The sequence below is a fragment of the Cupressus sempervirens genome, chromosome 1, assembly GCF_028749045.1.
Source record: "Cupressus sempervirens isolate cs-2001-9-10 chromosome 1, ASM2874904v1, whole genome shotgun sequence".
Classification (NCBI taxonomy): Eukaryota; Viridiplantae; Streptophyta; class Pinopsida; order Cupressales; family Cupressaceae; genus Cupressus; species Cupressus sempervirens.
Genome location: NC_143118.1, coordinates 395,710,589 through 395,738,002, shown reverse-complemented (window position 1 = coordinate 395,738,002; position 27,414 = coordinate 395,710,589).

Sequence of the window (27,414 nt, the reverse complement as noted above, 5' to 3'; positions counted from 1 at the left end):
TGAATGCATACTAAAGAACACAAAGCGTACACTCTATTTGTTTTTTAAATTGCCAGTTTGGCCTTCAATACTGCAGCTTTTTCTGAGACGTTGGTTCTTTGCTATTTGGAGCATGGAACTCCTTCCTTTATTTGGTCATTGACTATCTTCACAATTTGAAAGCTACGACTCCCTTATCTACTTGCCATTTTAATCTTCATTTAGAACATCTTCATACAAAACTTTGAGGTAATGCAACTATTTTTTAGGAATAAGGTTTCTCAACCTTGTATAATTCCTATTCTTATTATTTGTTTTGTAAAATGTATTTCTTGCGAATAATTTTGATGTGTCGACATCTTGAATTGTGTGTAAGGAGATCATGACTAAAATGGTTATGACGGATTCCTATGACACGATAGAGCTATGTTAGGAAGATTCAATGATAGGTGAAGACATGTGGCAACTAAGATATTTGAGTACTATACACTCTACCCCAATAGTGGGGTTTTGGGGTTCCTATTTTCTCGGAGAATGGTAAAACCCTAATATGGCTTACCTTTGGGAGTAGCCCTAAAGTGAAGCACATGTTATAAGCATTTTTAGGGTTGTGAAGAGATTCGATGCGAAAAAAGGTGTATTGTTGGTACTGCAAGTAGCTATTGGAGTCTTCTGTTATCGATGTTAAGCTTGCACTACAAGTGTATTGTAACCTTTTTTTGAAGATAATACATTGTGCAGGTTCTGGAGGGGTGGGGTTGTTTTACCGAAAGGTTTTTCCCCACCGACAAATCCTTGTGTTATGTGTTCCTTTCTCTGTCTATTTTCTGTATGCATGGTTGGCTGTAATATTGTTGTTTACATGATATTGAATCTGTAAGTGTAGAATATTTTAATAGGATTTGCATCATACTTTCCTTATGAGATTAGTGTAGGAAGCTATTTCTGCACCTGAGTTTCCTTACACTATTTACCTATGACCTTGTACCTAAACCAACAACCTCTAATACCACTGTCTTGAGAAAGCAACTCTAGCCTGTCATCAATATCAAAAATTGCTGATGCTTTTCTATGCATATTTTCTTCTTTCTCTTCACTTGTACATTGTACTAGTCATTCAATGTTTGGTGCATAATTACTTATGTCTCTAACTACTTCAGAATAGGCAAGCAATCTACATAAGTCATCTGTAATAGGTGGAGAAGTTTCTCTACCAAGTTGAGTATTGTGGCTTGGGACAACATTATGTCACGTAGAGTTCCTAGAATTTCTTGAACCTTTCCTTGAGACCATGTTGGGTACATTTTCTTAGTGATCCTCTACATCCAAGCTATCACTTGTGAGTTCATACCTTGGATAACTTTGATGAATGTGCAAATCAATGGAGACAAGAACCTTTTGGTGCCAGTAGCCTTCCAATTGACTTATGTCAAAGGGCTTGATTACAGCATTGTCAGATTGTCTGTAGCATATATGAAGTTGATTTGTTTCCTCCAATGGTAGTTTCACTAAGGACTCCTGATAGTGTTTTTCATTATGTTCTGCAAGAGGCGGTATATTTTCAAGAACTTCATTGGTTTTACAAAACCACTAAACATGAAAAAACTTCCTTGCTTTTGCATCTTCAAACATATCTTTTAAATAGGCAATATGATGCTCATAGTGTTGTTCACACAATATTTCAACTTCAATATTATAATTTAAAAAAAAACAATTTGGTCCCCATGACATTTTACTAATTTAATGGAATCAGTCGGGCCCTAAAGAGGGTCCAGCTAAAAAAAAATCCGTTCTAAAACATCTGAACCATCAAATTGATCCACTGGTCACCTCGTATTGATTCAAAACACATTCGATCATTGAAAAATCATTCAAAACCTATTCCACAATTATTTTGTAAACTGTCAATTTAATGCCAGAGGCTCCTTTGACTAGCCTTAAAAACTGACCAAAACACCTGATTGGGCTCTGGAATTAGACACACTGATTCTTTTCTCTTCATTCTTGTACTTTTTCGAATCTCATCTCATGAAGAATTCCCAGTCAAAGGATATCGACCATTGAAGTTACCCTTTCTGAACTGCTTGCACAAAAACAAGTCAGAAAACAATAAATTGGGTTCGGATTTGGCTTTGAAAATTGGGTAAACTAACACTTGGGGGGATGAAAATTGGGATGTTAGTTTATTGTCATGAGGATGGCATAACTCTGGGATTTGAACTCATTACGAATAACTGGATGAAAATGGTGAGCTATCAAAGTGGGCTACTTAGAATTTGGTAAATTGGAAACACTGATAGAAAGAGACTTTTGGAAATGGAAATGACTTGGAAAAGTGTCCAAATGGATTTGTAATGACTTGAAAATTGGCACACTTAGAGTATTTTCAAAGGACAACACAATGGTATAATCCATTCAATTTCACCTATCATAGATTAGTAGTTATGCCATCACAAATAGGGGTACCAAACAATTTGCATTTCTTGACACCAGTAAAAAGATAGAAATTGCATTTGAAAACTAATCAAATGGATTTGTCATAAGATGAAACTTGAAACATAACAAGTCTTTGACCTTTAAAATGCAACACAAAAGGAATTTCACCATTTTGATCAATTGGGTCAAAATCATAGCATGTGAAAAAGGGCCTTCAAGAATTATTTACAAAGTGCATCAGCATGACAACATTAAAAGACCAACTTTGAGGGATTCAAAACCTAGTCAAACGGACTCAAAAAAACTCAAAATTTGAAACATAGGTTCTTAGGTATGGACACTAGACACTTCCAAAGTGATGAGTCATGAAAGATTACTAGGTGCAAGATATTCAAATGCAAACAAGGCCTCCTATCGGTGTTTGACACTAGTGAAAATGCAGAATTGACACTAGCTCAAAACGAGACTTCACAAAATGACTCAGAATGGAAATTTAACTTCATGGAATAAGTGGATAGGCTAAATGGAAGGTTTTAGAAACATTAAACACCTCATGGGACTCAAAGGTACAATCAGGTACAATCTTATCAAAAAACATTTATGGGGCTTAATTTCTCAATGGTACTCAAAATCGGGATAGCAATTTTGAGTCCCAACAATGGCTCTGTTTGGGGATGCATGTCCCTTGCTAGCATGGAAAGGATTCAAATCTCTAGAAGAAGTAGACCACACACGTAAGACTTCTCTCAAACAACTTTATTGAAAGAAAAAACAACTACAACTAAGATTATGTACAAACGATGGCCCCAGGCCACCGAATTTCAACAAAATTGTTTACCTTTGTCATAAACCTGATTTTCATCTAAACATGCATAAGATAAACTAAAAATAATTCTCCTATCAATTTCAGCAATTAGATCAGCATCTTGAAACTCAACACTTAGTAAAACTGAATCTTCATCTTGACTTTCACAATGCATATAGAAATTTGATTCACTCTCCACAACTCGCACATCATTAAAGTTTTGATCAACATGCTTATAACTATCAAACTCAAACTGAAAATCCTCTTCATTTAATGAATCGTGCATGGTATCATTCTCGAATATAAAAGCTTCATATTGAACTTGGGGAAAGGGATCACACATACCTTGAATTTGTGCATCCTTATACATAACTGGAGAGTATTCATATGAGCAATTAGACTTGTACTCATACATGTCATCAATATCATAATTTGAAACTAATCCATAATCTTCAAATGATTCTCTCTCACAGTGGCAGGATAAAGTATCATCATTAAACTCATCCTCAACTAAATCTAAACATTCCATGTCTTCTTCAAACAATAGGTTGATAACTCCACGTAGTGATTCTCTTTGAACATCTTGACAAAAAATGGGCTGATCATCATCAGGATTTTCATCATACAAAGCGTTATCATACACTTTAAAATCATTACCCATTTCATTTCCATCGAGACTTTCAGCATATGAAGAAAATTCAGAACCATATGAAGATTCACATTCTATTTCTTCTACCAAACATATAGTGTCCATAATAACACCCTTCTCATTATCTTGTTTAGGATAACCATTATGAATAGACCCTGATTCATTCCTAAACATCTCACTATATGCTGAATCTTTACTGTCTAATGTAAGAACACTTGACAACTCTTCACTGAAATCTTCATATTCAAACTCATTAGCATCAACTGACTTCACTATCTCTTTATCTTCATACTTTGCGGACAAATCACTTTCAAATTTTTCATTGGCTAACTGATTTGTATAACACAAAAACTAAGATGCACTTTCTTTTTTAGATTTTGAAAAAGAATTCATACCTTCACCTTTGAATGAATGTTCACTATCATCATTGCTTTCTTCTTCCCAATTAGCATCAGATTCATGTGAAGATGAACATATGCTAACAATGTCCTCTTCTTGACTCGAGCAACAACTCTCATCATTATCTTCACATGAAGCTTCTTCACAATACATTGGATCAGCAACTTCACCTTTATCACTTGGAAGATAACTTTCAGCTTCTTCGTACTCATATCGAGATGACTATCTTTCAACTTCAAATTTAATAATATTCTCAACATGATGTAATCTATGAATAAGATAATATGTTTCTTGCATATCCGACTGATCAAGTGAATCCATCTTACCATCTATTGCTGGAACATTGGAAATATGTGCACTTTATTCTTCTGACTGTGACTAAGATAAGTGTGATTCATATTCTCTATCTTGTATTATCTCTCCATGACATATCAGATCAGCAATATCAAGTTCATGATAAGAGAGATAACTTTCAACCTTCTCACTTTCATAAGACTGAGATTTATGTGCAGCATCGTCAAAAGTTGAAGCATTAGTTACATCATCATACATATAATTATCATGAGAAGAAATTACCACTGTAACTAAACCTTGATTCATAAAATCACCACAATGCTGATCCTTATCAAAGTTTGAAATATATCTTATTGCTGTAACATCATGAACATGTGTGTCGTCATTTGTAACCAAATTAACCTTACTTATACAAATATTCTAATCTGAATTTTCCACTTGATTAAAACCTATAGTAGGGGTATTGATATGCTTATTTGAAACTAAAGCATCAACACCATGTTCAAATTTTCTTTCATGACCATTATACCAGCAATCGTTCATAGAAAAATGACCTCTAATCAATCCATACTTCATATTGTTCTCAATATCCCTAGTGGTCATAAAAGCTTGATATAATGTCTGTGGTTCTTCATCCCTTAGTAGATAATTCATTTTCTTGTCAAATGCATCAAAATATATAGCTAAACACATTTGATCATTAGGTCTATAACTCTCAGAGATTTCATTCAAAACTCTTGCAAATCTAATTTTAAATTGAAGGACAAGTTCATCACTCTGAATATGAATCTTCAAGAACTTGTCATAAGAATCAGATATGCTTAGCCATTCTCCAAATTGCTCCATGAAGGAAAAATGCAACTCACTCCAAGATGAAATGAAACATGCTGGTAGAAAAGCAAACTAGTCTCTAGCATCACCTTCTAGGGTTTGAAAAAATAGTTTCATGTGAACATCTTCATGAGCAATCTCATAGTCACCCATCAACTCAGTAAACAACTCAATATAATGACTAGCTGAAACAAGATGGTTCCTACTAAACTTAGGAATTTTTTTTCTAACATCATTAGGAATGACATTCGAGAAACCATGAATACCATCAAAACATAATGGTATATACCTCTTGGTAGAAATAGGTCTAGAAATTTTACTGACATGTTGCATCTTAGGTGAAATGAATCTTGACATCCTCTAAAAAATCTGAACCTCATTCACCCATATCCTGATTTGTAATTTGCAGCAAATCTACACCCTTCTACCAATGAATCACTTCAAACTATACACTTCACAAACTTATCATAACAAGCTGAAACTGATCCAGTGAAATGTATAAAACTTATCAAATCATTCTCCTCCTCTTTGTGCTAAATTTCACTTGATGGAGAATACACTTTTCACAATCAATTTTCATGAAAAGAAAATACATGAAAGTGAGAATACCTCAAGATCCAGATGGCTGAAAGTTCTCTGTCTACCTTTTACAACAGCAGACCCAATTTTTTATCAAATCCTTACTAAACCTTTTGAATCAACACACCACAAATCTTGCAACCATTTAGATGTTTCAACCTCTTCAAATTTGTTCTTCTCCTGCAGCAACTAATCACAATTCATGCATAGAACTACACTAGTACATAGATCAACTTCGAGTTGCCACTCACATTAAGTGAGACATGAATTGCATTAGATTTGAATAGAACTACAAATTGATTTGAAACAATAGCAAGTAGAAGAAACCCTCTTTAGATTTATCTTGAAATTGAAACCTCTATACAAAGCTAAAACACAACTCTCTCAACATCATCAAATTAGCACTCCACTTCTCTTTTCAAACAAGAATTTCAACAACAAATTCATATTTGCCCCACAATGTACTAAAATTCCTCAACAAAATACACGTATAATTAACTACACTAGTATAGAGATAGAGTCGCCACTCACCATTGTGAGAAAAGATTTTGAAACACAAATTATTACTGATCTAATTCTGAACTAGACTTTAAGTATGAAATAAACTTGTAGATCCTCAAATATTTTGAAAAGAGAACAAGATACTAATCAATCCTTTGACTCTAAAACTTTATAACAACATTTGTAGAGACCAAACTGATTGAATACAAACTTGTATTCATAAAACACAATTTAAATCCAAGTCTCACAACATACTATTGTCCATGAACAAACCTTGACTAGGGAACACAAAATTCAGCAAGGATATGAAAAGAACATCACAATTACCTCACTATTGTACTACTTTCCTTGTGTTTCTCCTATTGTATTAAATCTCCTCTTTGAAATTCTCAAGGTTTATCTACCATTTAGATTCAATACATTCCCCATCAGAGTCGCCATTTTGTTGGCTACTGATTTAATAGTTTTGAAAATGACCAAGAAACCAAACAAATGCATCTAAGGCTAGCAACTTCCTATGACGGATACACTTGATGGCAATCTTGGGCCAACTATAAGGCATAACTCCTTCTTCACTTTAGGCTCTGCAAGACCTAGGCAAGTTAACCTTGAGGTTCTGATGAATGGTACCAGTGCATTTAAAACATAAATCTAAACCTAATTATTGTAGATGAAAACCCCTTATATCTCCTAATAACTCATGCAATAACAGAGATATATAGTAGCTAAATGCAAATCTATGAATTACATAAGTTGAGTGAGGGTTAATCCTTTTCAACCCACTACAAAACATGAAATAATGAGATGATTTTGATTAATAATATTGAATTCAACAAAATCTCAAATATTTAGTAGTAAGAACTAATGATCCTGTAGTTGACTAGTGCCTAATCCATTGGAAAAATCCATGAATCAAATGCATACATATGGATATCTGATACTTATATATATATATATATATATATATATATATATATATATATATATTCAGATATACAATCTACCTATTTACCTTGTAAATAAACATATGTGCTCAATCCAAACGTCATTCTTACATGATATCCTTCTCAATAAACCTACAACCCTATTGATTCACTGAAGCATTTACATAACCCCTTTAGTTACAAGCAACAATAAGACAACATACAGCCTTAAGGGACTACAACTACAATCTAGGCTCTTTGTTCAAAGATTGTAAAACATTGAAGCTCACTGAGATAGGAGACAAGATTCAAGATGAAACTCAACTTGTTGTTCTTTGTATTAATTTCTTTGAAATAATACAACCATATGCATGAAATGAAAACATAAAAACACCTAATAGATCTAAACTATCTGTATTATCCTTCCTAATGCTATTCATACAAGATAATTATGTTGAAATAATGGTCTCATAGTTATGGGAACACATAAAAAATTGGAACCAAAACCTAGTATCACAGCAGTGAGTGGTTTCTTTCTCGAAAAAACTAGAACCTCTACAATGAGGAAGAAAGAGATTGATGTAGGAAGAAGGAATTCTTGGATTGAATCTACAATTGACATCTGTCCATATGAAATTTCCTCTCTTTTCCATGAAAAGACTCTCTCTAATCTCTCTCCTCAACTACTAGAATCAAATCCTTATCATTTGGCTTCTATAAGCAAGAAATATCTGAGAAACTTGATGATGAAAGAATGTAACTGATTTTGTCGTTAAAAAGAATTCACAGTAAAAGTGAAAAACTAGTTACAATATGACCTCCAGAATGGAAGAAAACAATTTAAAGTTGATTTTTTTCACTTTTAGGCCCCAACAAGCCTTTAAATCTGTCCTCTAACCAATTTTGATGATCAATGTTGAAATCTGCCTATTCTGCTACCAATGCCCCAAGAAAGACAAATTGACCTATAGCACAAACTAGTGAAGACCTGTGCACAAATTGACCTTAGATTTGGAAAATTTAGATTTTCTTGGTTCTGGTGGTATATTGGAATGCCTATTTTGGATAAAAAACACCCAGGTTATGGCCCTCTAAAGTTTCAGGCTTTGTTCATGGCTCCATGGCAAGTAAAAGAATAAATTTTAAAATTTTAAAATAAACCCATAGCTCAAACTATAGGAAATTTATTATTTGGAATCAAATTTATTCAACTTTAGAATGAACGTGCAGTGCAAAGATATTTTTTAATACTTGAAATCTTCACTTTCCTCCTTGGGCCTACTGGGCACCACCTAGGTTGCCACATGGCATTGCATTATTGGTCAAAACTTGCATCTTCCACGTTACCGCTACCAAGATCTATAGCCACGTGTCATCACCACGTCAACCCTCACCATGTTGCTATAGTTAACCATCGTGCATCTTCCTATGGCGAGATAGTGACATCCACACGATCAGGACACATGTTGCAATCTCCTTCCATCTGAACTCTTTTTTCTTTCACCAAATTTCTAAGTTTTTCTAGCGACTCGCTATGTTGCTAGCCAGAAAATCTTGGATTTTCTAGCTAGCAAGGTAGCAACTATTGAATTTTGGATTTTTAGGCGAGTTGCTACTGATGTCATCTCTTTGGAATGCATGTGAGTTCAAAATTTTACTCCTTGCCTCCACCTGGTCGAGTGGGCCCCTCCATGTACATGCCATATCTTGCTTGGCTTTATAAAAGCCACCACTTCTAAGACACTATATGTGTTGTGTAGAATTACATTAAAATTTTTAAAAAGCTCACCACATAGACAATGTGGGATATTGGGTTTACAACCCTATTCAAAATGGCTTCCCTTTTGTTGGCGGCGTTCTTTTTTTACTGGGTTCACTATTGGTGTGGAGCCTCTCTTCATCATGTCACAGGTCTTCTATTTTTCTTTGACTACATAGCTTCAATCTGATGTTTCCTTGGCATTGGGTGTCTTTTAAAGACTATAGGCTTTGCTTTTAGTGCTCCTCTTCTTGGCTAAGTTGTGGGTTTTCCATGCCATGCATTGGCTATTTTGATTAAACCCCTATCTCTATGAGTGACTGCTGGTTTCTTCTTGTTTATACTCTATGTGGGCTCCTTTATTGGATGCAGATTGCTATTTTTTGGGGTTGCTTCTTCATATGGTTTCCTTTCTTTACATGTTTGTGAAAGGATTTCAAGACTTTCAGCAACTTGAATGATTTTTTAAGGTTTTTATGCCTGACTGTTGTATATCCCTTGATTGTGTGGGACTCCTACTTTTTATAGGTGCAGGGTGATATTTCTTGAAATGCTACCTAGTGCTTCTTTACATGGTGTAGACTGAATCTCCCCTGCTCCTAATTTCAATGCCCCTCTTTCTTGGCATGGATTCTTGCTATTATGTGGAGATGTATTGACTTGCAACTTTAAAGTCTTTTCTTGAAGCTTTTATACATAACTCAGTGTCTCCTTTTGGAACTTATTAAAACCACTTCCCACTGACAATTCTTTTTATTCTTGTTCCAGACCCTCTAATGATATCTCATCATAGTCAACATTATTCCCAAAAGTGAGGTCTCCAAGAGAGACAGTCAAATTTATTGCTTACTTTTGTTAAAGCCATGGGCTCTTCTTCTACATGGGTGTGGAGCTTTGAGTTCCCTTGGCACTGGGTTTTCTTTTTGAACATAGCACCTGATCCATTTAAACCTATGGCTTTGGCATCTTATTCCTACGTAGGCTGCTTCATGGCTTCCAAGCTGTGGCTACTACTTGATAAGCCTTTTCAAACTTTTACACTTTCCAACTAAAATTAGTAAGTTTCCAATTAAAATTGATGATTAATATTGACTTTCAATTGTGCTATTTTTAACTCCATCCATTGTAGGGGATTTGATTTGTTTGGCATAGACATGTTTGTTTCATATTTTTCTAATTTCAGTGTCTATAATTTCCCCACTCATGACCTAATCTTGAACGCTTTGTTTCTAAATCAGATAACAGTACCAAGAAACTGAGCAAGTTTTATTTTTGCACAAGAAAACTCGCTTACATCAAGACAAAAAACCAAGATTGAATGCATACTAAAGAACACAAAGCATACACTATTTTTTTTTTAAATTGCCAGTTTGTCCTTCAACGCTATGACTTTTGCTAAGACGTTGGTTCTTTTCTATTTGGAGCATGGACCTCCTTCCTTTATTTGATCATTGACTATCTTCACAATTTGGAAGCTATGATTCCCTCATCTGCTTGCCACTTTCATCTTCATTTAGAACATCTTCATACCAAACTTTGAGGCAATGCCACTATTTACCTACAACCTTGCACCTAAACCAACAACCTCTAATACCACTGTCTTGAGAAAGCAACTCCAACCTATCATCAATATCAAAAATTACTGATGCTTTTCCATTCATATTTCTTCTTTCTCTTCACTTGTACATTGTACTAGTCATTCTCATGCATAATTACTTAGATCTCTAACTTCTTTAGAACAAGCAAACAATCTACATAAGCCATCTGTAATAGGTGGAGAAGTTTCTCTTTTCAAGTTGAGTATTGTGGCTTGGACAACATTATGTCACGTAGAGTTCCTAGACTTTCTTGAACCCTTCCTTGAGACTATGTTGGGTACATTTTCTCAGTGATCCTGTACATCCAAGCTATCACTTGTGAGGTCATACCTTGGAGAACTTTGATGAATGCACAAATCAATGGAAGCAAGAACCTTTTGGTGCCAGTAGCCTTCCAATTGACTTATGTCAAAGGGCTTGATTACATCATTGTCAGATTGTCTATAGCATATATGAAGTTGATTTTTTGCCTCCAACAGTAGCTTCACTAAGCACTCCTGATAGTGTTTTTCATTATGTTCTGCAGGAGGTAGTATATTTTCAAGAACTTCATTGGTTTCACAAAACCATTGAACATGAAAAAACTTCTTTGCTTTTACATCTTTAAACATATCTTTTAAATAGGAAATATGATGCTCACAGTTTTGTTCACACAACATTTCAACTTCAATATTATAATTTAAAAAAAAACAATTTGGTCCCCATGACATTTTACTAATTTAATGGAATCAGTTAGGCCCCAAAGTGGGTTTGGCTAATTTTTTTCGTTTTAGAACATTTGTACCATCAAATTTATCCACTAGTCACCTCGTACTGATTCAAAACACGTTCAATCACTAAACAATCATTCAAAACTTATTCCACCATTATTTTGCAAATTGTCAATTTAATGCGAGAGGTTCCTTTGACTAGCCTTAAAAACTGACCAAAACACCTGATCGGGCTCTAGAATCTGACACACTAATTCTTTGCTCTACATTCTTGCACTCTGTCAAATCTCTTCTCATAAAGAATTTCCAGTTAAAAGATATCAACCATTGAAGTTTCTCTTTTAGAAGCGCCTGCACAAAAACTTGTTAGAAAATAATAAATTGTGTTCAGATTTGGCTTTGAAAATTGGGTAAAATGACACTTGGGGGGATGAAAACGGGGACGTTAGTTTATTGTCATGAGGAGAGCATAACTCCAAGATTTGGGCTTGTGACAAATAACTAGACACAAATGGTGAGCTATCAAAGTGGGCTACTTAGAATTTGGTAAACTAGAAACACTGATAGAAAGTAATTTTTGGAAATGGAAATGACTTGGAAAGGTGTACAAATGGATTCATCATGACTTGCAAACTAGCACACTTAGAGTATTTTCAGAGGAAAACATAGTGGTACAATCCATTCAATTTCACCTATCACAAATTAGTAGTTATGACATCACAAATAGGGGTACCAAACAATTTGCATTTCTTGACACCAGTAAAAAGATAGAAATTGTGTTTGGAATTGCATTTGAAAACTAATCAAATGGATTTGTCATAAGTTGAAACTTGAAACATAACAAGTCTCTAACCTTTAAAATGCAATGCAAAAGGAATTTCACCATTTTGGTCAACTAGGTCAAAATTATAGCACATCAAAAAGGGCCTTCTAGAATTATGTGCAAAGTGCATCAGCATGACAACATTAAAAGACCAACTTTGATGGACTCAAAACCTAGTCAAATAGACTCAAAATGACTCAAAATTTGAAACATAGGTTCTCGGGTATGGACACTAGACACTCCCAAAGTGGTGAGTCATGAACAATTACTGTGTGCAAGATATTCAAATGCAAACAAGGCCTCCTGTTGCTATTTGACACTCAGGTGAAAATACAAAATTGACACTAGCTCAAAATGAGACTTCACAAATGACTTAGAATGGAAATTCAACTTCATGGAACAAGTGGATAGGCTAAATGGAAGGTGTTAGAGACATTAAACACCTCATGGAACTCAAAGGTACAATCGGGTACAATCTTATCAAAAAGCATTTATGGGGCTCAATTTCTCAATGGAACTCAAAATTGGGAAAGCAATTTTGAGTCCCAACAAGATCTATGATATCACCCTTCAAAAATTGTTGTTTGGTTTGACTTAGTGCATCTTGGGGACACCTCAGTATGGCATGCCTAAAAACATTCTTGATGCTTAGTGAGAGAAATGAGATGTCCCCTAGTATTTACTCAACCAACCAAAGCTAGAAAAATGGTCTCACGATGAACAGATTGAAAGATACTCCATTTAGAAACTTTCCACTACACAAAAGAGCAAGATTTTGTGTCAACTAAATTGTGTTCACCAAAACCAAACTGTGAGGACCATCACAAAATTGAGCTACACACACTTACACCTTGAGATTACCTTACACAATGTATACTTGATGAAACTTTGGTAACCATCATGAGGTCCAAGATACTACCCTTCAAAAATCATTGTTTGGTCTGACTTGGTATATATTGGGGATACCTATGTACAACATGCCCAAAAGAATTCTTGATGCTCAGTCAGAAAAATGAGATGTCCAGTAGTGTTTACCTAGATAACTAGACCTAATAGAGCTAACAAAATAGTACCACTACAAATGGATGGAAAAATACTCCATTTAGTAACTTTCACCTATGCAAAAAAGAAATATTTTGTGTCAACTAAAACATATTTTCGAAAACAAACCATGAGGACATCAAAAAATGAAGCTACATGCACTTACAATTTGGAAACACCTTACTTGTGCACTTCATGGAACTTTGGTAACTATCATGAGGTCTAAGATATTGCTCTTCAAAATAATTATTTGGTTTGACTTAATGCATCATGGGGACACCTATGTACAACATGCATGAAAGCATTATCGATGCTCAGTAAGAGAAATGATATGTCCCTTAGCATTTTCCTTGCCAACCAAAGCTAACAGAGCTAACAAAATGGTCCCATAACAAATGGATTGAAAGATTCTCTATTTAACAACTTTCCACTATGCAAAAAAGAAAGATTTTGTGTCAACTAAAACATCTTCACCAAAACCAAACTATAAGGACCATCAAAAAATGGAGCTACATGCACTTACACCTTGAAACTAGCTTACTTGTGCACCTCATGGAACTTTGGTAACTGCCAAGAGGTCCAAAATATCATCCTTCAAGAATATCTATTTGGTTTGACTTGGTTCATCTTGGGGACACCTAGGTACAACATGCATGAAATAATTCTTGATGCTCTATGAGTGAAATGAGATGTCTCTTATCATTTACCCAGCCAACCAGACCTAACAAAGCTAACAAAATGGTCTCACAATGAATGGATTAAAAGATGGTCCATTTAGCAACTTTCCACTTCATTTAAAAACAAGATTTTGTGTAGACTCAAATATGTTCATCAAAACCAAACCATGAGGACCATAAAAAATGGAGCTACATGAACTTACAACTTGGGAATACCTTGCTTGTACACTTGAAATTTTTTGATAAGTCATCATGAGGTCCAAGGTATCGCCCTTCAAAAATCATTGTTTGGTTTGACTTTATGCATCTTGGGGACACCTAGGTATGACATGCATGAAAGAAATCTCAATGCTCAGTGAGTGAAACATGATGTCTCCTAGCATTTACCTGGCCAACCATTCTTAACAAAGATGATGAAATGGTCCCATGGCAAATATATTGAAAGATGCTCCATTTAGCAACTTTCCACTACACATAATAGACCTCTATTACAGTTAATCGTATCACAATAAAATTCATCTTTTTATATTAATGATATGAATGTCTATTTATAACTTAGCATTTTTTAAGGCATCAGTAGGAAAGAGATAAGGAGAGAGAACCTCCATTCTTTCCCAAAAAAATATATATTTATAAACTTTGTAAATCACATGACTTTGTAATTACATCCAATCCAATGAACACTCCAGATCTTGTCTACCCTTTATTTTCTCAAGTATTTCCTCATGGTCTGACTCATGAACCTTCCAAAGAGTCTTATTATGTGGTTTCCTCCATATTTGATCAAGTGGACATTTGGTACAATGAAAAGGTTAAAATAGTGAAGAATCTTCCTCTCTATTTGCCAATCCTCAAATAACCACAAGATAGGGTTCTTCATACCATATCCTCTAAGCCATGTACCAGCTACCACCATTGCACCTATAAGGTATTCTAAACTGTCACCATCTATAACTGAATGATCAAATTTATGTTTTTCCTGGACACGATAACACATGTAATAATATCTCCTTTCTTCATTATCTCTAAGTGCAAGTACAACAAAAACATGACTTGCAACGATAGAAACATAATGTGCTCATTAATTTACCAATTAGTTATCTAAAAGTACAAAGTTACATATTAAATTTATATTGATATAACGTGGTTGGACAAGATCAAACAAGCAATTAAAGTCAATGGATGATTTCATCTCTACCATTTCCAATGCTTGTGGGTAATGATAAGTGTTGACTGGAATCAAAACTTGTAAAATACATTCGTCCATCCAAATATTCCTCTAAAAATGATCAGCCAAAGAATGTCACTTTTTATGTGTGGATACTCCATGAACCTGTATTAGAGATTCTAAAAGAGTGTAGCTCACTTGATCCTATTAGTGTACACCAATCTTCATATGGTGCAATGTTAGTATTATCCATCAACCTAAAAAATCTTCAAATTGTAGACTTGCCTTCCTTACTTGGACCCATTGTGATGTTACACTAATCAGTGATACATTTTCATCTAATAATGATGCTCCATCTTTGTACATTAATTCTTTGTGAGCTAAGGCTCTTTTAGTTCATGCACCTAAACCATCGTGCTCTCCCTTTTCATGACCACCCTTTGTAAAATTCCACATATACTGGATATGAGTCAAGCTATGCATGTGGCTAAATCAATAAAACATTCATGCATTCTTGAATTGAGATGCACAATTGTCTGGCCAAATGATGTCTTGATGATATGATATGCCCCTGTTAGCCAAAACCCCATAAAATAGTTGAAAGCAACCAAGTGAAAAATCTATAGAATATGATTTATTATCACTAAAGTTAAAATTGTACTCCCTCAATCTCTTCCTATCCTCCTTTGTACTTGTAGGTGAATGGATGAATGTTATATGAAGATATATGGAAACCTATTGAGAAGTATAATACTTTTCATGCATCTCATTTTGTAGTTGTAGTGTGTAGATCTCTATGAATTCCACAATGTAAACAATAATATCTAGTGCAAATGTGTTCTTGCATAATTTTAATTGCAAATCCAACCATCATGTCCTATGTGTATGTCGTGCATACTCATAAATAATTTTTTCACAAAATATCTTCATAAACTTATACACTGGAATCTTTTCAATCAATAAATCACATATTTTACCCTCTTTCCCATCTTTTAGAGCATATGTCATAGTCTTATATTTTCCAAAATCTACTAATTCATTGTCAATTACATGTGTACTACCCATATGTTGACAAGTTGATAACATTGCAAACCAACACAATTGAGGCATGTACCATTCAAGCATGAAAACTTGTAAAATAGTTGACAGTCCCCTCTTTCACTTAGAATGGTAAAATATAAATTCTCTTGAAGACATAGATGGCTCATTTACATTTTACTCCTACATAACAAAGTTAGAATGAAAATTCATGCATATATGCCTTAAAATGTCAAAGTGGTTAGAAAATTCAATATAAATGCTACAACAAAAAGTTGTGCATGTGTGGTTTATCTTCACATAAAAATGTTTACCCATTTCAAAAATATATTTGACTAATTTTAATTTGAGGATACAAACCATTAAATTTTGCAAATATTTGTGTTTGAGATGAATAAAAAAAAAAAAAATTCACATGTGGATCATGGTTTTTACTACCAATCCTCCTTACCACATCTCTTTGATTAGGCAAAAAATGTGTGTTATTCTTCCAAAAATATTCAATGAATAATTTCAAAGCTTCACTAATTTCTTTATCCTTTCATGGTAGTTTTCCACTAAATGTCCATAAATCCTTTTTTATTGGATCTTGCACTCTTTCTCGCCTTTCGATTGGCTCTCATTAGAGTACCTCTACCTATTTGTATTGTTTTTCTTATGCTTCTAATAAGTAGAGATTTCTTCATTTGGGTGCTTAGTATTTTTTATGTAAGTACATGTCTTGTGATATTACTATCTTTATTGCCTGACTTAGAACCCACTTTTTCATATGCACTCATTAGATTCGTTACAATATTTATTTTTTCATTTGAACCTTCCACTATTCTTAGCCAAAGAATCTTCATGATGGGCCTAAATATCAAATTCCTCATTATTTTAAAAATAATTGACATCTTCCTATCATTTTTAATTCTTCAAATAATAATCTCCATATATGATTAACTTATCTTTGACAAGTATGCTTTCGAATCTTATCAGGAATTGATTGCAAGATATTAGAATTAATATCAATCAAATATATTGGCTTTCTAAAAAAAATTGTAGATGGTGTACTAATATCTTCAATGGTCTCAACATTTTGAACATCTACATAATTGTAGATGAGTTGTGTACCTTCAATTGAAGATGTTATGCCTTAGAAATAAGATGTGAAAGGTGGAATATCACCTCGGTGGTATGTTGATGTTGTGCCTTCAACAAGAAATTATGGAGTGTGCACACCCTCCAACATAGAACATGGTATCTCTTCAACATGATATGATGGTGTGACTCCAATATTGGAAGACGACATACCTTCACAATTCAATTGTCTTATTGATGGTAAGAGTCTTATTTGTTCTCTTTGTCTTTCCAATTCTATATCTTTGTTTATTTCTCTTGGTGGTTCTTATTCCTCCTCCAAAGCCATATTTGTTATTAATTGATTCTAAATTTATTTGTTCATGCAACACTCTCATTTTTCTGTTTTAATTGTCAAATCCCTCTCCTTCTCTTCCAGTATTTGCATTTTTTGTTTCTTCCTTGGCATGATGATGATGTCTACAAGTAAAATCATTCAAACATATAGATTAAAATGTTTTCTAAATATCAAATCATGTAAACATACAAATTACAAATTTCTAAATCAAAATACAATCTATCTCTATAATCATAATATACATTTAAAAAGTACTCCACTAACCTCAAATATGTTGCAGTATTGATTAATAGTTAAAATAGTTTAGGAAATGGTTGATTTTGGTACTTCCAACACCAAGAATATTCTTTTGTGACTTTCAATACCATGAAACTTGCATTTCTATCATAAAAATAGAATAGAATAGACTACAAAATGAGCAATGTGGGCCTGTCTCAATAGTCACATTATTGTTTGAGAATTTTTTTGTGCATACATAGCATGATCACACTATGTAAATAGATGTTTTTTGTCCCTTAATTTCTATCCTACCCCCTTCTCTCTCCATCTTGTACCATTCTCTCTCACTCTCACTCTCTCTCTCTCTCTCTCTCTATCCTATATATCCTTCTCTCTCTTCCTATCATGTTCTCTCTCACTCTCTCTCCATCCTATCTATCCCTCTCTCTCTCTCTCTTCCTATCTCATCCTCTCTCACTCTCTCTCCATCCTATCTATCCCTCCCTATATTCCTATCTTATCCCCCCCCCCCCCCTCTCTCTCTCTCTCTCTCTCTCTCTCCATTAATCACTCTCAAACACTCTATCTCACTCTATCCATCTACTATCCCTTATCCCTCTCTCCCTCTCTCTCTATGCCCCATTCCCTACTCTCTTCCTCTCTATCCTATCTTCTCCCCTAAATCACTCTCCCACTCTATCTCGCTCTCTCCATACTATCCCACCTCTCTCTCTTTCCATCTCATCCTCTCTCCCTCTTCCTATCCTTGAATATCTCTCTCCATCTCTATCTCTATCCTATCCCCTCTCTCTCCTCCTATCTCCTACTCTCTTTCTCTTTATTGTATCCCCTCAATTTCTCCATCCTATACTATTCTATCTCACTTTCTCTCCATCATACCCCCTTAAGATCTCTTCTTATTCCCTCAAGCTCTCTTCCTATCCCCTACTCTCTTTCTTTGCATCCTATCCACACACTCTTCTTATCTACATGCTCTCTCTCTCTCTCTCTCTCTCTCTCTCTCTCTCTCTCTCTCTCTCTCTCTCTCTCTCTCTCTCTCTCCACTTTCTATATTCCTATCCCATAATAGTTCACTCTCCATCCAATCCTTGCCCCTCTTTGTCTTCCTATATCCATGATCCTATGCTCTATCTCTTTGTTTATTAGTCAAGCACTCTCCACATCCTATCCACTCTTTATCTTCTTATCTAGACATCTTACCTAGAATATCTCTCTTCTTATCCCCCTTCTATCCTCCCCTCCCTCCCTCTATCCTCTCTCTTGATCTCTCTCCATTCTATCCACTATCTCTTTCCATCTCTCTATCTCCCCATCATATCCTCTCTCTCCAAATCTCTCTACATCTTATCTAGTCTCTCTTCCTCTATCTATCTTATCCATTCTCTCTCTCTCTCTCTCTCTCTCTCTCTCTCTCTCTCTCTCTCTCTCTCTCTCTATCTCTCCACTTTCTATATTCCTATCCCATAATAGTTCACTCTCCATCCAATCCTTGCCCCTCTTTGTCTTCCTATATCCATGATCCTATGCTCTATCTCTTTGTTTATTAGTCAAGCACTCTCTACATCCTATCCACTCTTTATCTTCTTATCTAGACATCTTACCTAGAATATCTCTCTTCTTATCCCCCTTCTATCCTCCCCTCCCTCCCTCTATCCTCTCTCTTGATCTCTCTCCATTCTATCCACTATCTCTTTCCATCTCTCTATCTCCCCATCATATCCTCTCTCTCCAAATCTCTCTACATCTTATCTAGTCTCTCTTCCTCTATCTATCTTATCCATTCTCTCTCTCTCTCTCTCTCTCTCTCTATATATATATATATATATATATATATATATATATATATATATATATATATATATATATATATATATATATATATATATACTATTTATTTTATACCTCTCTCTTGCTATCACCTTCTCTATCTTACTCCCTCTCTTTTGGCTATGCAAAATGTCCCTAGTAGCGCATATGCCTTCTTATTTATATAGCATCTATGCGCTTCATAATGCATTCAAATTCACCAAACCCAAGGCTTGGATTTGCATTGGAGAGCCAACCCAAAGGTTTGATCATTTCATACTAGTCTCAAATGTGATTTCTAGAAAGCATACCAAAAATACATATTTTTTTCTTGTGCGCTTTCCATATGGTTTGACCATTATTGAATATGGATAAAATCAAGTTACATCATATTGTAGATCTATGTGTTAGCTATGTAACCATAAAATTTATTTTGAATCTAAACTATTTCAAGCCTTTCAACTATAATTTTTTTTCAATGTATGTCCATTTTCTCTCTAAAACCAATGTGTAGTATTTGGGGGTTAGATTTTAGCTCCTTTGTCCAATTTTGCAAGAAGGACTAGAGCCCATTCTATACATGCTTTAAAAAGAAGCAGATACACACACACACACACACACACATGCATTAAAAAAATTTCCAAAAATTAAGGGATGAACTACATGGTGTTAGCTAACTTTTAACTAGAGCAATTGAAGAGTTTCCAAAAAAAATTTAAGATTTTAGGGGGACCACACTTCACACTATGTTATGTTTTTACTAAAAAAATAGTACCACTTTCTATGGCCCCCTATTTTGAGGGCCTTAAACTCCACTATTTTAAAAAGAAATAAGTAGTTCAGAAACTAGATTCAGAGGACTACAACTTTTTTTTTAGTCATATCTTGAAATTTTTAGTGTAACTATCTTTAATTTTTTGTCAAAGTTCAAAAATTCTTGATTTCATTAAAATAGTGACATCTTATACCCACCTTGTGGTACCACAACTTTGTGCCCTTACTTAAGTTAGAGATATTGCCTCACCCATGCCTTGAGAACTTATATAGGCTAAGGATGGGAATGAGATAATACCTAGTGAGAGATATGACTTTTTGTTTCTAATCTTCATGAGAGGATATTCTAGTTCCACATGGGTCATGTTGAGGGTCTGGGGTCTAGAGTGACCAGTGTAGGGTAACTCAACATTTAAGGGTTCAAGGTTTAATGAGAGACCAGTCCAATGTAACTCAAGTAGTTATACCATGTGATGAAACTCCCTAGCGTGTAGCTTGAGTCCCCTTCATAGAATTTGCTTTGCCTCTAGTGGTGTAGTTATTGTTGAATGTATTTATTGTTGGTGTTTACTTTCATTGATGATGATTGGTAATTCATGGTTGATGTACTTTTGACAGGTGTATTTTGACTTAAGGTGTATTTCATTGACTTTATCTTTATTTGGTATGGTATTGCATTTGGTATATGGATGTTTACTTGGTGTGTGATTTTGGTATTGGAATGAGTGTCCTTTCAATTTTAATTATCTCTTCTTCTTGAGTAATTTGTGCTACCCTTGAGGTAGTTTTGGCTATTAGGATTCCTTTCCTAGGATTATTTATGATTGATGAACTATTTATAGATCATTCATTATCTTCCCTGCATGGTGGTAGTGGAAGCCTTACTAGGTGACTATGTAGTCAGGAGGTAGTGTTTTCTTACCTTTTGGGGCCCCTTATATTGACAGATGTTGGATGTTCATGAATGAAATTGTACCATTACTATTCTTATTCTTATCTTAGAGAATTCTATTTAGTTGATGCATGTACATTATCATGTATCTTGTATTCTAATGTGCTTGTATCTATTCTCGCATACCGTAAGACATGTGTAGTGGATGTTGTTCATTGGATGTATTTTCATTGTATCAGTTATGTATTTTCTTATAAGATAATGTATATGTTATTTCCTTATGAATCATGAACATGTACTAAAGACTTAAACTAATTATTATAAACTTCCTAAATGCGACTCAACCTAAAGGAACCCCTAAAGAATGGAAAAATGTTTCTTGGGTTCCCAAATGGGGTGTTACTAATATATATTTTTTAATTTAATTTTTTTAATAATTTTTCTAATTTCCAAAATTAATAATTAATTATAATTTTTTTCAAATCAATCCAAGAATAAATATAAACATCCATTAATATTTTTGCATGCCTTTGATCTCTCAAATCATGCAACCATAATATACTTAGTTTTCTATCTTTAGTATATTTGTTTTCACATGCATGTATAAGTTTAGTTACAACATGCTTCCCTCTCAATTAATCTTGTGCTTTCCCAAAAAAAAATTACAATTAAATTATTTTATCTTGTAAGAATAATATTTATCTTTACTCAAAAAATTCATGATAATCATATGGTTCTAATAACAAATTTAAAGTTGAAACCTTAGCTATTTAATTTATTTATTTTTTTCCAATTTTTTATAATTAAATTTTCCCTATATTAGCTAGGGTTTTAAACTAGTATAGTTATAACAATTTTCAAGTTTTTCTATAGTTTTCCTCAGTCAAGTTTTCTTGATCAATAAGTTTGCCTTTTGAAAATCTACAACATAATTCTTTATCCAAAAATTAATACAACAAATTAATAAGCATCACGCAAGCACCTAGGAAGACATGAAGTAGATAGATCTTTCAATAAAATTCTACAATTGATTTTTAAACCCTACCTCAAAACAATAGTTAAAATCTGAGACAATCTATGAATATGTGCAAATCCAAACCCTCCAAAACTTTCAACAATTCTCTTGCTCGTATACCAGATTTTGCTCCCCAAAACTTGTGTGTCCCTCAAATGAACTACAAACCCTCTAATAAAAAACCATAACCCTAACTAGGGTTTCTAATCCCTAATTACTAAAACCACTACCTTTATTAAATAACAATTATTTTAATTATTTAATCCTTTCTTACACACTTAAAGAACCTTTTAATTAAAATATTCTTTTATTTTGTTTTCCTTCACTTTATTAATTAGTGCAAGCATTATTTAAAGTGTAGTTTATTATTTAAATTAATAATAATAAAAACTCATTATTTAAATGTAGCTCTAATTTAATTAGTATTAATTAAATAATTATAATAAAATAGTATAAAGTTTTTAATCATTTAATATTCTAATTTTTTAAAATTTAATTCTTAAAATTAGATTTTTAAATTAAATATTAAATATCATCTTATTTTAGTTTCTCTTTACCAATTTTCCAAATTTGACTTCCAAATTAAGTATTTTAAATTAAAGCACATATTTAATTAATTTTTAGTTAATTAAATATCTTATATTTAAATATTTTTTAAAATCAAATAATATTTAATAATTCACAATATTATATGATTAACCCAAATATTATAATTAAATCATTTACCAAATAAATCACATAGCCAAATCCATATAAAAGTAACATTACCAAAACTCAAAATTAATTAACACACGTAAAGATAAACTTATGGGCTTAAAAAGGGTGGAAATTCAAATACATGTCCTCCTTCTTAGGACAAGTAATTGGGTTATGGCTGGGATTGGACTTGAACATTATCTCCTCATTCTTACCATTGAGTTATTGCAATAAGGCATGTTCATCATGGTGATTTAGGAAAGTCGATGCCCAGTACCTACAAATTTGTAGAGAAGATGAGCATGTACATGTGAAAACATATCTAAGCTAAACAAATAATGGCAAGGAGTGGTACATCATGTAGATCATAGCTAGAAGGTGACTATGACTCCCTTTATCAACCATATCAGGCATGTCAAATATAAATATAAAATACACACACACACACACACACACCATACACACAGTATGGGGTATGTATAATAATAAACCCTAAATATAACATGAATATCTCATCATCATGAGGACATAATAAACATCTTCCTAAGACACACCATATGACATCATCATAAAATTAATTTCATTAACTAAGATAAATTAAAGCATCATCACTTCAAGTAGGAAATTGTTACAACCTAGCATAATCACTTACTTAACATATCAAAGTATTGCATTTAAAATATCAAATAAGGGCTAACACATCTATAGAAGAATCATATATAACTTTAACAACTAAGTCTACAATGATATCAAAGGTGGGGTGTTACATCCTCCTCCCCTTAAAATAGGCTTAATCCTAGAAGCCAACTATTGTTACTAAGATAACAAAGATGAAATATATGTAGTCACAAAATAGTATTTGAAACACCAAGTGTTAAGAATAAAGTTGCATTTTTTGTAGCTCTATTGTTGCAATTTTATTGTTTATATTTTATGTTGATAAGTCTTCTCATTTAATCTTGTTACAAGTTTAAATACTTGTTAACTAATTATGCACAATATGCCCAGGGTTGCCAATTTTGAAACTCTGACTCTGATAGCAGATGTAACACCTCACTTAGGAACCCAAGAGAAATAAACCTATAATGTTACAATGTATAGTGAATTATTTTTTAAAAAAAGTTTTAACAATATCAAATAATAATATCGAAGTAATATACACATACACATCAAGTATACATAAGAAATTACAAATATATTTTCCCATTCCTCAAGGGTTCCTTCACATTTACTCATATTAAGATGTTTATATTAATAAGTTTAAGTCTTAAGCACAATGATTCATGATCATAAAGAAATAACAGACACATTATCTCATATGAAAATGCGTAAAAGTAACTGATACAATAAAATACATCTAATGAATAAAATCCACTCAACATATCACAAGGTATGTGAGAATAGATACAAGTACATCAAAATACAAGATAACATGATAAAATACATAATAAACTAAATAGAAGTCTTTGAGATACAAATAACAATGATAATGGTATAACTACATCCATGAAAATTCAACATTTGCAAACTAAGGGGAACCCAACTGGTAAGAAGATGCTACCTCCTAACCACATGGTCACCTAGTTAGGATTTCACTCCCACTGTGCAAAGAAGATAATGAATGATCCACAAAAGGCCATCAATCATAAAATATTCCTAGAAAAAAATCTTAATAGCCAAAACTAACTCAAGGGTAATAGAAACTAATAAAGAAGAAGAGATAATTAAAATCAAAAGGACGATCATTCCAATACTAAAATCGCACACCAAGTCAATATCCATATACCAAAAGCAATTCAATATCAAAACAAGATAAATTTAATGAAAGATATCCACCTTAAGTCAAAAGCCATATGTCAAAAGTACATCAACCAAAAAATCACCAATCACCATATAAAATTAAACAAAAATAATAAATACATCCAACAATAACTAGATCACTATTGACAAAACAAAATCTATAAAGGAGACTCAAGCTACATACTAGGGAGTGTCATCTCATGGTCAAACTACTTGAGTTATCCTAGACTAGTCTCTCATTAGACACCAAACCCTCAAGCATTAGGTTACCCTAGACTTGTCACTCTAGAGTAGAGACACTCAACATGACCCATGCAGAACCAGAATATCCTCTAATGAAGATGAGGAACAATCAATCATACCTCTCACTAGGTATCATCTCATTCCAAGCCTTTGGCTATACAAGTTCTCAAGGCATGGGCGAGGCAATATCTATAACTTATCTATTTAGTGTGTTTCTCAAATATCAATTACTAGATTACCACTTATTACATAAATTACAATGAGTTACCCTAGCATCCACTTTAGGCTTTGGACCCCATTTGAAGCCACTCCCATAGACATACACCTAGACTACCTTCCCAAAACTCACAAACCACAATTGTGTCCCATACCAAAAAAAATTATTGATCAAATTTGATTCCTTAATAGGTAACCCAAAAATAACTTTGGTTCTCATAAATGCTCACCAAAAGATATCTCATAAAATACATCATGACATCTAGTCAAAATTATAAAAGAAATCTCAAAAATGCCTTTGGTACACATCTTAACTTGGCCAACTAAACAACCCACAAAGAAACCATCACGATAATTAAAATCACAAGACTATAAATAAAATATAAGACACATAGTTTTTAGTCATATGATTTAATTCTATCAATTCTCTTGTTTAGTTTCAGTCATAAGGACGTGTTTAGAAATAAAGTAAGAATACACATGTTAATATAAATTGTTATTCAAATATACTTATTTAAATCAATAAGTATTTAAATGCCAAATCTCTTTGTGCATATAAAATATCATGCAACATTAGCATGTTATTAATTTAAATAAATTTAAATCATAAATGATTTAAACAATAACATAAATGTATATTATTAGATTAAAAATTAATATCAATTTCATCTGACTTCTATTTAAGTCCAATATTAATATTTACTTTTCCTTTTATTCATAATGCAACTAGAGATAATTCAAATTTGAAATTATAGTTATAATTTATTTATTTACAATTTCTCTCATAATATTAAATATTCCTAACCAGATGATTATATAGAGAACTCTGTTATAACTTCTCTTAAAATATAACTAAATCACAATTATATGTTTATTAATTTGTAACTCCACTTGCATTGATAAATATATAATAAGTTATATACCACTAAGAGTTTTAAAAGTAATTGATATTAAAAAAACTACTTATAAGAAAATAAATAGTATTTATTTAATTAATTTTCATTTTTTAAAAATAAGTGCATTTTTAAAATCAGTTACTTTTAAAACTCTTAGTGGGATATAACTTATTATATATTAATTAATGCAAGTGAAGTTACAATTAATAAATATATAATTGTGATTTAGTTATATTTTAAGAGAAGTTATAGTCGAGCTCACTATATAATCATCTAGTTATAAATATTTAATATTATGAGATAAATTGTAAATAAATAAATTAAAATTATAACTTCAAATTTGAGTTATCTCTAGTTGCATTATGAATTAAAGGAAAAGTAAATATTAATATTGGACTTAAATAGAAGTCAAATTAATATTTTAGAAATTAAATTGATGTTAATATTTAATCTAATAATATACATTTATATATTTTTCTTTTAGAAAAACTTTATATTTATATTAATAACAATAACTAGTTCAAAAATAGCTCCTAGAGAAAAAGAATCAATAAAGAAAAACTCTAGTCATTGCTCGATACAAAAATGATGCAAAAAGAAGAAATACTGCATCAAGAGAGAGTATCTAGCAATACTACTGAATATTATCATTCTAAATCCCAAATCTAGAACATTGTGATTACAAAGAGCCCAAACCTCATATGATTACTTCATTGCTAGGTGTCAGAGATGACACCAAGAGCCAAGCCAAAAACTATTATAAAAGTTTACATCATTGATCTTCATCCAAAACTCCAAATGAGACTATGATATAAGAAAAAGTCATTTTATGCAAGTGCAATCTAGGACCCTGAACTGCATACAATATCTCAAAAGAACAAGTGAGATCCATAAAAGTAAAACATGTGAAATTGTATAAAAGTTGTGATTTACTATCCAATAATATTTAAGAAGGGCTCAGCAAGATTCTAAACATATTCTTTTGTCATAATATTAATGAAGTTGGGGAAATCAAGGAGACTAAGTAGGGAAAGAAAAGCATTAATATAAACCCCATCAGTACCCAAATTAGCCAAACAATCAACTAATAAATTGCCTTCTCTATAACTATGCATGATGTAACATTCACAAATTGAATCAAGAAGAGATCATACTTGATGCAATATATAATGTATGGACCAATTATAGACATGATGTTTAATACATGCA